Source organism: Eptatretus burgeri, chromosome 2 (assembly GCF_056783735.1).
Source record: "Eptatretus burgeri isolate ZD-2024b chromosome 2, Ebu_testis_v1, whole genome shotgun sequence".
NCBI classification, from domain to species: Eukaryota; Metazoa; Chordata; class Myxini; order Myxiniformes; family Myxinidae; genus Eptatretus; species Eptatretus burgeri.
This window is the reverse complement of record NC_140962.1, coordinates 51,755,828-51,768,327: the sequence shown is the minus strand read 5'-3', so window position 1 is coordinate 51,768,327 and position 12,500 is coordinate 51,755,828. Positions and strand designations below refer to the sequence as shown.

The 12,500-nt window shown below is 32.6% G+C and overlaps 1 protein-coding gene and 1 long non-coding RNA gene across 8 annotated transcripts in view; both read left to right on the top strand.

The window, feature by feature from the left end:
* The window catches only part of LOC147032043 (uncharacterized), a 1,881-nt gene extending 1,797 nt beyond the window's left edge, over positions 1 to 84 (top strand). The window contains exon 3 of the long non-coding RNA XR_015055021.1: positions 1 to 84. This exon is cut by the window's left edge and continues 83 nt beyond it. This is a non-coding gene — a long non-coding RNA (uncharacterized LOC147032043).
* LOC147032042 (sodium/calcium exchanger 1-like) overlaps positions 1 to 12,500 on the top strand; it is a 424,503-nt gene that overhangs the window by 368,987 nt on the left and 43,016 nt on the right. The window lies entirely within an intron of this gene.

Genomic DNA, 12,500 nt, shown 5'->3' with positions numbered 1-12,500 from the left:
AATATTTTCAATATTAATAAATTATATTTGTTTTGTATACAATTACTTGATTCTGAATTACAAGAAGAGGATCAAAACATGAAGGGAGGGTAGGTGCGCCCCCCAATGACCCATCACCCCCTCATCCCATCCCTCCCCTCCCCATGTGTGTGTGTGGGGAAGGGTGGGGGTGGGATGAGGGAGGTGGTGGGTCAAAGGTGGGGGCGCACAGGGGGATGAGGGGGTGGGGCTTGTGTGGGAGGGGCTTGTGTGGGCGGGGCTTCGGTGGGGTTTGTGTGGGTGGGGCTTGTGTGGGAGGGGTTTATGTGGGCGGGGCTTCGGTGGGGCTTGTGTGGGCGGGGTGTGTGTGGGCGGGGTTTATGTGGGTGGGGCTTGTGTGGGCGGGGTGTGGGTGGGGCTTGTGTGGGCGGGGTGTGTGTGGGCGGGGTTTATGTGGGTGGAGCTTGTGTGGGAGGGGTTTATGTGGACAGGGTTTATGTGTGTGGAGTTTTTGTGTGGAGCTTGTGTAGACAGGACTTATGTGGAAGGGGTTGATGTGGGCAGGGTTTATGTGGGCAGGGGCGAATGTGGATGAGGTTTGTGTGGATCAATGGATGGGTGGAGAGATGGGTGGATGGGTGGATGAGTGGAGCTTGTGTGGATGGGTGGATAATTTTTTAATTAAATAAACATGTTGTGTGTGGGGGAACTAATTAACTAATCACTAATTATGTGAATATGGGTGGAGCTTGTGTGTGTGTGGAGCTTGTGTGGAGCTTGTGTGGAGCTTGTGTGGAGCTTGTGTGGAGCTTGTGTGGGGTTTGTGTGTGGTGGGGTTTATGTGGGTGGGGCTTGTGTGGGTGGAGTCAAAAAGGGGCGGAGTCAAAAAATTTCAATTTATTGGAGCTTGTGTGGGGTTTGTGTGGGTGGGGCTTGTGTGGGTGGAGTCAAAAAGGGGCGGAGTCAAAAAATTTCAATTTATCTTTGTCTTTTGTAATTCCTGTGAATAAAATGAACCTAAAATCTCTTCCCCTTCCAAATCATATATTTTATAAGTCCAAGGAACTGTATCTATTACATCAACAATTTTAAAAAGTTCTTTCGTCCATCGTTCAGTAAAACCCTTTTCAAAATGAGATTTCCACCTATATATTCTTACGATATCACCAACTTTGAACTTAGGTTTTCTGACATTAATCTCTTTTTCATATTTTAATTTTGTAAATGTTTCTGATGGCTTCATATTCGTTGACGTGTGAATCGTGTCATTATACTTATCCACAATATCCTGAATAAAAGATAACCATTGTTGTGAACCGAGTTGTGTGAATTTTTATATAGTCTCTCTTTTAAGGTACGATTAAAACGTTCAACAACAACTGCCTTCCCTTCATTAAAGGTACTGTATAATGTAATACTGTTATTTTTAGAAAATTCATAAATGTCTTGTTATAAAACTCTCTACCCTCATCAGTCCACAATTTTTTAGGTTTTCTCTTACTTTTATTAAATATCTGTTGAAAAGCTAACATAAGAGTATTACCTGTTTTGTTTTTTAAAGGGACAACCCACGCATATCTACTCCTCAAATCAATAACGGTTAAAGCATACTTGTACCCCTTATCATTATTGAGTTCAATCAAATCAGCAGACCAGATATAATCAACTTCCTTGGAATAAACTTTCCTTCTCTGAAACTTTGTGAATATTGGTTTATGTAATTCATCAGCTAATTGCTCTTCAGTCTTAATGGCATCATTAGAGCCTATGAGTTTTTGAATTTCCAAGTCCAAGTTTCAATTTAGCACTAATCATCTTCTTCACGATGAACCTATCAACTTTTTCTCTCAAGGTTGGATTTTGTATCAGAGACAAATTATACAACATTTCTCTATCGGCTTCATGCTTTTCTTCCAACGTTGTGGTATTCCCATAATCAATATCGTGTCTCATGCACACTTCATCAACTCTATTGATTGGTTTACTCCAGGATTTAGGATTGTCTGCCTCATCTAATCTTTTATCCAAGTTTGTGCCTGGACCACAGAAAGAATACCCTGGAAGATGTAATTCCCCTGGTATTCCAGTAGTTGTAAATTTACTTCCTGATAAAAACTTTTGTATATCTCCTCCGAGTTTGTGTTTGGAGATAAATTGATTTTTTTGAACCACACACCGAACATATACCTTTTTGTATAACCCTGTTATTTTTACTTTTAATATATGAAATATTTTTAGTATTAGTTTTCTTTTTACATTTGAGACAATAACTCATTTATTTATGAGAAAAATTCCTGCAGAGTGCAAAAACCTTTTTAGTTTCCAACATGCACATTTGAATCTTAATTTTTAAAACATAAAGAATCCTAAGAAATGCCTTCACTCTCTCCTCCATTTATTTAAGAAAAAACTTGAATTAAAATGAATGGCTTGACGATGTCAATAGTCTTGAAGAAAATATTGCAAATAGACTTGTCAATTCTTTGTTTTCCTCCTCGGTGGGTTGAGTTATTTTCTGTAATACCTCCAATCTTTTTTGAATCTCACTGGTTTCCATATTTTGATATTTATTTTGTCTCGCTCTTTCCTCCCTCTCCTCCCTCTCTCTCTTCTCTTTTTCCTCCTTCTCTTTCTTCTCCCTCTCCTCCTTCTCTCTCTTCTCTTTTTCCTCCTTCTCTTTCTTCTCCTTTTCCTCCTTCTCTTTCTTCTCCCTCTCCTCATTCTCCTTTTCCTCCTCTTCCCTCTCTTCTTCAACTCCTTCCTCATCCCTTACTATCCTTGAATCGTTTACACCCCATAGAATATTATACATATATTCATCAGGATTTCTTGTTATTCCTGCATCGAAAATAATTTTTTTACAACAGGAAACCAATAAAATTTCTTTTGAATTTCTAAAAGAGCCTTACCTTTTCTTAACTTTATAATTTTTTCATTATTTAACATTCTAATTAAATCTAAAGTTGTCGGTTTATCAACATCAGCATAATGCCAATCTTTTATTGAAAATACCTCATTCTTATGTTGTAGAACATATTTATTAAAATACCGAATACCCTTTTCTTGAAGGTATGCTTGGACACAGAAATGATAATTTTCTTGAAGCCTTCTTGCTGTCATTTATGTATTAGAAATATATGTTAGAACAATATTATGGCACGAAACACCTCCCCATCTTCCCATAGTTAAATCATTTTGTATTTCCTTACTTATTATATATAATCCTGTTTTTTCTGTTTTCATGAGATAAACAAGGGCAAAACCATTATTATATTTACCCTTATTAAATTCTTTTATTTGTTGTTTACTAATCGTAGCCCCACAAAACTCATTCTCGATACCAAGTGGATAATATTCTTCCTTACGAGACTGATTTAATTGTTCCAGGTCTTCGAGGTTAATTTTAAATGACCAATTATACCCTAAATCATTCATATCATACCCCCATTGTTCTATTCTCATACAAACGATACGCCCTTCTTTATAAAAATTTATTTTAATTCGAACTGTGAATTCTGTATGACCTGGAGATAATATCAACACTTCTGTATCTTTGGAATACACAGCCGTTTTATTCAAGTATATATATTGTGATAAATCGCTTAATCTCACCAAGTCATTCGCGTCAGTCGGGCTTGGATAATTTTTTAATTTATAAGCATTTTTCATGTTAATATTTTTGGTTATATTATATTTATGTCGTTCAGCCTGTGCCTTTGTATAATAATTTGATAAATCAATATCCAGTTCTTGAGATACACCAAAGATAGAACCATCTTTACCAACATAAGTCATTTATATTAGATTAAAAATAATATCATAAAATTTTTTATTTTTGTTGAGTTGAAATAACACATATAGACATAATTGACCACAACACTTGGAATTTAATTCTTGGACTTGAAATGTTTGATAAACACCATTCTGTAAGAATTTTATGACTTCAACAGGTGGTGGAAGACCAAAACTATCAAAATAATATTTGTCTTGATTATTAAAAATACAAACCCAATGAGAACCGTTCCCATTATTATCTTCTAAGTTCATAATAATATTCTTTGTATGTTTCGGCACATTTGTTAATTCATCTCTCATACAAATAACCACATTTTGAATTTTTAATTTCTTACAATATTTGGCAAGTTGTAAATTTGATGTTGTATTCTTTCCAAATTCTTTCAACCACTCATCAATGCTCATTTATTTATTAGAAAGATATAATCCATTACCTCTTTTCGTTAATTTTACACCTGCTTGTGCAATAGAAGAAAGCATATCTCCAACTAACAATCTCGCTTTATCAGGCAGACCTTCAAGTTTTTCAGCAAAATCTACAATTACGCCACTTCCACTAATTTGTTTCTCCAACTCTTTGTTATGTCTTTCCAATTCTTTTTGAGCCTGGAGTTGAGCCTTCCTTTCGTTGGCAGTTTTCACCGCTGTTGAAATACCACCCGTCAATGCTCCAACCGCACTTAAACCAGCAAATAAAGGAATTAGAAATGGGAGAAATCCTCCACTCGTCTCTCTTATTGAATATTTTTTCAACATTGGTTTTGTCATTTTAATTTTAAGTGAGCCAGTGTCATTCAAGATTTTAACCTGTTCTCTTGTGAGCAAAACATCAATTCTTACTGCTCCTTTTCTCTGAATTGTATTAACGTTAATCGTACAAGGCTTTTGATTTTGAACACAAGATGATAGTTTATGAAGATTGATTTGATTAACATATACCCCAGTTGGTACTTTGCCACTCATTTATTTAACAAAAAATTATGTGAGACTAATCATCACACCATTATCTGTATTAATCTGCAATTCTGTTTCTTCCAAAAGCAAACAATATGTATCAACTTCTTCACTCTCTCCTCTTTCAATGTATAGGGAAGTATCCACTCGATTAGACTTTATAGTTTCCTTTTGCGCGCTCAGGTCAAACGCATAGATTGTATACAAACTTTTAAATGCTGTCATATCCAAAATAGGTTCTTTATTTCCATTACTTTCACACACCTTTTGGTAAGACTTGTATGCTTCAGCAAAATCATTTTTTTCCCAATTAATTTCCAATCTATCTCGTGGATAATATGTTCCATCTAGAGAAACGCGAAGTTGTTTCACCTTAGCATTATCACTCAATGCATTATTCTTATCAGTCGCAGTATCACCATCTGGCTTTTTAAAAATGATCCACAGATATCGTGGCTTTCCTTCCAGAACACCCAAATTCCACGTGTAAGTAGTTTGATTGAGTTTAACGTGTTGACATCTTCTTTTGAGGTATGATACACTGAGTGGTTTCTTTGAGTTAAGTCTTCGATTCAACATCTCTTCTGTTTTAAGATTAGGAGTATATTCACTGATATACCAACTCATCTCCTCAATTACAAATTTATTCTGATCACCAAAAGCATTACCAACACCAAAAAGCAATCTATTTTCATTATCATTCCTTTGTAGTTGAAATCTAATTTTAAGACCATACAGAACTTTATCATGATCACAAAATCCAAATATACCTTTAAGAGGAACCGCCACAGTAAAACTATTTTCTGCTTTTGTATCATCATTATACGCTCCTTTCCTTTGAATATATCCAGGGTCTGTGTTTGTTCCCGTTGACATATCAGGAATAAAACCTTCGACAGACCCCTTTCCCATTCTATCACTGAATGTATAGAGTGTAAATTTTATCATTTCAGATACAGCAGAGACATAATCAACCGCTTCAACTTCTTGTGTTCCAATATACAAACGCACACTATCAAACATTTTCCAGAAGAAATCATTTACAAGTGTAGCGTTTGTGTTATTCCCAGCTTTAGTGAATTTAAATTTACACAACAAGAAACTTTCGGAGAGATTCAAATAGGTTTGTTGATTATTTATTTCAAAACTTTTTGTACCATTCGTATTCCAGTCTGTTCCAGTTATTGCATTTACCTTGAAGTAATCTTCTTTTTAGTGGAGTTTGAGATAATAATAGTATCATCCAAATCATAGATACTATCAATTGCTTCCATACTTGTATTTATTTAGGAAAAAAGATGTTAAAAGTTTTGAAACCCTGGTCCAAGTGTTTGAATTATTTTCTGTCGTTCTTGGGGGACAACTGAGTTTTGCCTTTCTTAATTTCTTTTATTGCTTGTAATTTATGAGATTCCTTCTGAGCATCTTTTATACTCTTTACAGCACCTGCTACATTTCCCACAGCAGAAGCAGTTGAACCAATTAGATCTTTATGTTTAAGAATAGTTGAACCAATACCCATGAGAGTATCAATTATCCCATCTCCTCTAAATTGATGTCCAACACCCCTTTGTCTCTTAGGTTTATAGTATCCTCTACCAAGATACATACCTTCACCCTTGTAGTATGGGGAAAGGAACATCCCATCCCCTGTAATTATTTTATATTTTCCCAACTCGTGTTTCCTCACAATAACCATCGTATTTATTTATTGGAAAACTTCACGTAGGTGAATTCTGATGGATATAACTTCTCCATTAAAAGAAATCACACGATTATCTTGGTCGGTTATCCTAAAATTTACTCTGTGTATGGTTTTTCCTGACACAGGTAGATAAACCAAATTTTTGGGTTCCATATTGAATTTATAACCAATTGGGGTTGAGTATGCACTGAATGAAAATATTGTATTTGTTTTTTTCCATCATTATAAGCACCATCAATCAAATCACAGTGAATTAACACCGAATTTATTCCTGAGGATATTTGAATGACATTATCACTGTAAAACGTCCCATTAGTTTCAATCTTTTTTGAGGAGAAACCCAATAACTCTCTAAATGAATTATCAATTGTGAAATCAACCTTGTAGTTATTTTTAACTTTAATCGTTGATTTTGAAGTATGTTTTTGAATGTTTATAACAATATTTTTTGGTTCATCACCCTGTTCTTTCATAAGACGAGCAATTTCGGAAGATATTTGAGAAATCTCATATGCTCCGGGTGAGACTGTTATCGTTTTGTATCCACTTCCGGGATTATAACTAAACTTGTCATTTTTATCAGTTATATTAAATAAGGTATTATAAGTTTCCATGGACAATAAAGATGCCTCATATTCTTTTGTTGTGTCAAGTTGTAGTGGGTATGGGAATGAAGATGTGTGGTCGCTTGTTGTGAAATTGAAACTAAGGATTGTGCTTCTCATCTTATTTAATATGAGAAAAAATGTCTTTATATTGATATTTATTAATTATTTTCATGTTCATCAACTGGTCTAAAATGGCTGATGCTTCATTAAAACAATTGTTATTTCCAGCCTTCTGACTGCCTAACAACAATAACAGTCTATTAACTAATTGCGATGGGTCATTTGGAAGAAAACTAACACCTGAACCAAGGATACTTAAAGCCTGAATAATGTGTTTCTCCTTCTCATTCTTCCTACTTTTACCAGAAAGAATAACCTTATAATTTAGAGTGTTCAGCAAATCAATATATACTCTATCATCATTATTTTCCATATCCAATGGTTTATCAATATACTTTGATTCATCCCTCACAGTTGAACCTTGTCTTCCATCTTTTGTGAGAAGAAACATTAATCTCGGAGTTAGTTTAACAGGGGGTTGAGCAGAACTTAAGAACCTTAATTCATCATTAAATATCAATACCTTTTCTTGAACAAGATGAAATATTGCTGGTTGTTCTGTTGGAATGAGTCCTGCTTTGGTTTTTGAATCCGCTGAATATTCATTGTTTTGAACAGCATTCACAATATAATCAGGGGGTTGATTAATCTCTTCCAGTTGTTGAAATAAACCTTCATCATCATATTCTAATTCTCCTAAATGCTCTAATTCTTCCTCCGTCATTTGACTGAAATCTTTCAACATTTGGAGCTTTCTGGGAGTATATTCTACTGTGGGAACTGTGGAAACATCTTTCATTTTTTCTTGGGAAGTTTTTAAAAGTGGTTTAAAAAATTTCTCTTGTTTTCTTTCAAATGCTTCTTCGCCCGTTAGTTTCTGTCTGCGTTTCTTCTTTATGTCTTCCTGCTGTTTTACAACTTTTGAAACCAACTCTTGATGTTCCTTAAATCTTCTTGCTCTTTCTTTCGCATCCATTTATTTATTGAAAAATATCATTTAATATCTCATCTTGTTTCACAACAATATATTTATATTTTTCAGTCGTGTGCTTCATATAATCCTCAAATTTCTTTTTACTACATAATGTAGAACAATTATCTCTCCAAAAATTATTGATATCTATTGAATTTAACTTGAATAAAATAAAAGTATTAGCATTGTTTCTGATGGAACGACGAGGAAGTTGAAAGTACGATTGACTAAGATAAATACAATTACAAGAAGAATGTCTCCCTCTTGTGTAGTAGCTGTCCATTACCGTTTGGTTTCTCTCATTAACACAATCATCAAAGATAACGAGGTTGCTGTTTGGTTTATTCAAATGTTGGGGAGACGGTATATCATCCGTATTATCACTAAGAATACAAGTTATAGGATTTGATTTCTTTTTACATCTCTGTGTATCACAAAATAGTTGAATTATATCTTCAATGTTATAATCATTTAGGTTTTTTTGACGTTTAAATAAACCGATTATATCTTCTTTTTGAAGACCAGCATTAAAACCTTGTGAGAGTAGTTGATACTCTGGTTGAAAACTCGACTTTGTGAAAATTATTAAATTGTCATAATCTAAAAAGTTGGGAGTGAGGAGCATTTTTAAAAGTAAGCAGGTTTTTCCACATCCACTTGAACCAACTATGAGGCATCTTAATGAATTTGGGAGATTTTTATGGTTGTCAAATTTTATCTTATTTTCCCAAATGGGTAAAAAATCATTCATTTATATATTTGGAAAACAGGTTATTTAATTTATTATTGACTTTTTTCGAAATTCTATATTTTATCCTAAGTTCAGGTTTAATTTCAAGATAATCCATTATTTTATTTATGCAATATCTTGTGTTGATATTTCCCTGAAAATTACATCCATGAATAATATACAACAACAATCCTTTGAACATTTCTCTTATACGTTCAGTTTCTTCCCTTGTAAGGAAAGGTGTGTTATCATCCTCATACTTTACATTCATTTCTCTAATCAATCTTGTAAAGTAATTCATTTTTGGTGTAAATCTAAAAGAATTATTTTCCTTTTTATATTTTTTATTATCATTAATTAGAAGATAATCACAGAATATACATTGTTTATAGGCTTTTGACTCTGTGTTTAATCCCTGTCTTTCACACGCAGGACAATTCTCAAATTTGTCATATGGAGAATCAGGAAAGTCTAGCATATTTATAAAGTAAAACTTTACTTAAACTGAAATTCATCTATACTTTCAGTTGTATATTACCATCGATATCGATATACTTTTTTTCATTATCAGATTCAACGACAACATTTTTTATATTAAAGGTAATTTTAAAATTATCTTTAACTACTATTGAACGAAATGTCATTTCACCTGATATATTAACATCCTTTATTTCATCAGGATTTACATCTTTAGGGTTGTTGAAAAAAATACAAATTTCTCCTTGCATATTACAGATGGTCTTATCTTTTCTTTCTAAAGCTTCATCCATAAGGTTTTTGTTCTTTGATACTTTTTCTTGTTTCATTGCTTTTTCTAGTTTTGAATATATTACTAGAAGGAGAGGAGAAACTTTTGTTAGAGATACTTTAATTGATGTTCTACCAGGTATACTAAAGGCCCTTCCACTGAAGGAAATTGAAGAACTCATATTATTTACCATAATAGTTTTTATCCAATAGTTGTTATATTTATCTTTGTTCAATTTTACATCCTTGACATATTTCTCAGTATCTTTAACAGATGAAGAGATTGATTGAAACTTGTCTTTTGTGTCTTGAAACATTGTATTTATTAAGTGAAAAAAGTTGGAGGATAAAATGGTTTTAAGCACAGATTCACCTTGTAAAACAAACGAAATTTTCATCAAGAAAATTTTAGTTTAAGCAAAGTTTTATTCTATAAATATGGTGAATACAACGTACTGCGATGTTTGTAATCACGAATATAAACATTATAGAAAACACCTCCGAACCAACAAACACACATTTAATCTGTTTCATAAAATATCTCCTCTTGAGTTGGAAAGAAAACATTGTGATATCTGTTCAAAGGATGTTTTGAAGAGTAGTTATAATAAACATCTTCAATCACAAAAACACAAGAAAAATGAGTTTAAAGTAAAGGGAGACTATTATATTGAAAACACTGATGGGGCATTTAAAGGGCATATAAAAATAAGGATTTTTCAATTTGGAGAACCCGGTCCATCATCAATAGCTGAATCAATTGAAATAGTGAAACCCGATGTTGAAAATTTTATTAAAAAGACATTAAAAGAAATGAAAACTTTAAAGTTTTATATGGGAGTGAAAATGAATATGAAAAGACAAGATGAAGAACAAACTCCTTATATGAGAACAGATCTTCATTTTATAACATCATTTCAAGATTTTTTGAATAGTGGGGTTTATGAAGAACTATCAAGACAAGAGGAGGATGTTGATAATACAGTGGTAGGAAGTGGATTCAATATTAAAAAAATCATCTTTTTAGATATACACATTCTAAAATCAAGCCCTCTTAAAGCTTCTTCTTATATTGAATTACCAAAAGAAATAAAACTAAAGAAGGCAGTTGTTAATATTAAGAACAATGATAATAAATGTTTTCTCTGGTCTGTTCTTGCTCACTTTCATCCACCAAAATGTAATTCAGAAAGAGTAAAACAATATATGAAATATGAGAATACCTTAGACATTAAAGATTTTAAATTCCCAATGCCACTAACAGATATTCCTAAATTTGAGAAAAAGAATAATCTTTCTATTAATGTATATGGATTAACGGATACAAACAAAGTTCAAATATTAAAAATTTCAAACAACTATAAAAATGAAGAAACACACATTGATCTTTTATATTTTAGTGTTGGAAAGAATTCACATTACACATACATCAATAATTTATCAAGATTAATCTCTTCTCAGGTATTCAGAAGAGCAAATAAAATATATCCTTGTAAGCGATGTCTTAATTCATTTCATACAAAAGAACGATTAGAACAACATTCAAAATATTGTAGTAATCATAAATCAGCTGTAATTACAATGCCGAAACCTGGTGAAAAGATTTCTTTTGAAGATTATAATAAATCTTTCATGCACCCATTTGTGATATACGCTGATTTTGAGTGTATCCTTAAAAAGATAAATACTGCTTCTCCTAATCCAAAAGAATCATATACAAATAAATATCAAAAACATATTCCTTGTGGTTTCTGTTATTATATCAAATCATCTGTTGGAGAAAAGTATAACAAACTTGAACATTATCGTGGAAAAAAGCTTCACAAGAGTTTGTAAAACGATTAGAAAAGGATTGTATAAGACTCACTAAATTAATGAAAGAAACAAATGAACCGATGAAATTAACCAAAGAAGAAAAATTAGAATTTAGAAAGAACAATATCTGTCATATTTGTGAGGGGGAAATTAAGGAGTCTAAAGTTAGGGATCATTGTCATCTTACTGGTAAATATAGAGGTCCCGCTCATTTCTGTTGTAATCTTAATTATAAATTACCTTCTTTTATTCCAGTCTTTCTTCACAACAGCGCCAACTATGATACACATCTATTTACAAATGAACTTTCAAAAACACCAGGGAATATTTCTGCCATAACAAACACAAGTCAAAAGTATATTTCATTTTCAAAAATGATATTCACAAAACCTTTAACTCGTATTAGGTTTCTAGATTCTTACAAGTTTATGGGAACACCACTAGCCTACCTCGCATCAAATCTAAGCTCCACGGACTCTTTTCCAAATCTTAATTCATTCTTTCCAAAAGAGGAAATTCTCACTAAAGAGGAAATTCAGATTAAAGAGAGAATTCAAAGTAAAGAGGAAACTGTAATTAATGAAGAAATTCTAACTGAAGATGAAATTCTAATCATAAAGAAAATTCGAACAATGAATGAAATTCTAACTAAAGAGGAAATTCTGATTAAAGATGAAATTCTGATTAAAGAAGGAATTCTTACGAGAGAGGAAATTCAAACAAGGAATGAAATTCAAAGTAAAGAGAAAATTCTTACAAGTAAGGGAATTTATCCTTATGATTATATGGATTCATTTATGAGATTTAAAGAAACACAACTTCCATCAAAAGAAAGTTTCTATAATAACCTTTATGAAGAAGAGATAAGTGATAAGGAATATAAACACGCACAAGAAATATGGAAATTATTTAAGATAAAGAACCTTGGAGAATATCACGATTTATATCTAAAAACAGATGTTTTATTGTTAGCTGATGTGTTTGAGGCTTTTAGAACACTCTGTCATAATAAAAATTGTTATGGATTAGACCCTGCCCACTATTTCACAGCTCCTGGTTTAGCTTGGAGTGCAATGTTGAAAATGACAAAACAAGATATAGATTTAATCAGTGATGTGGATATGCTTTTGATGA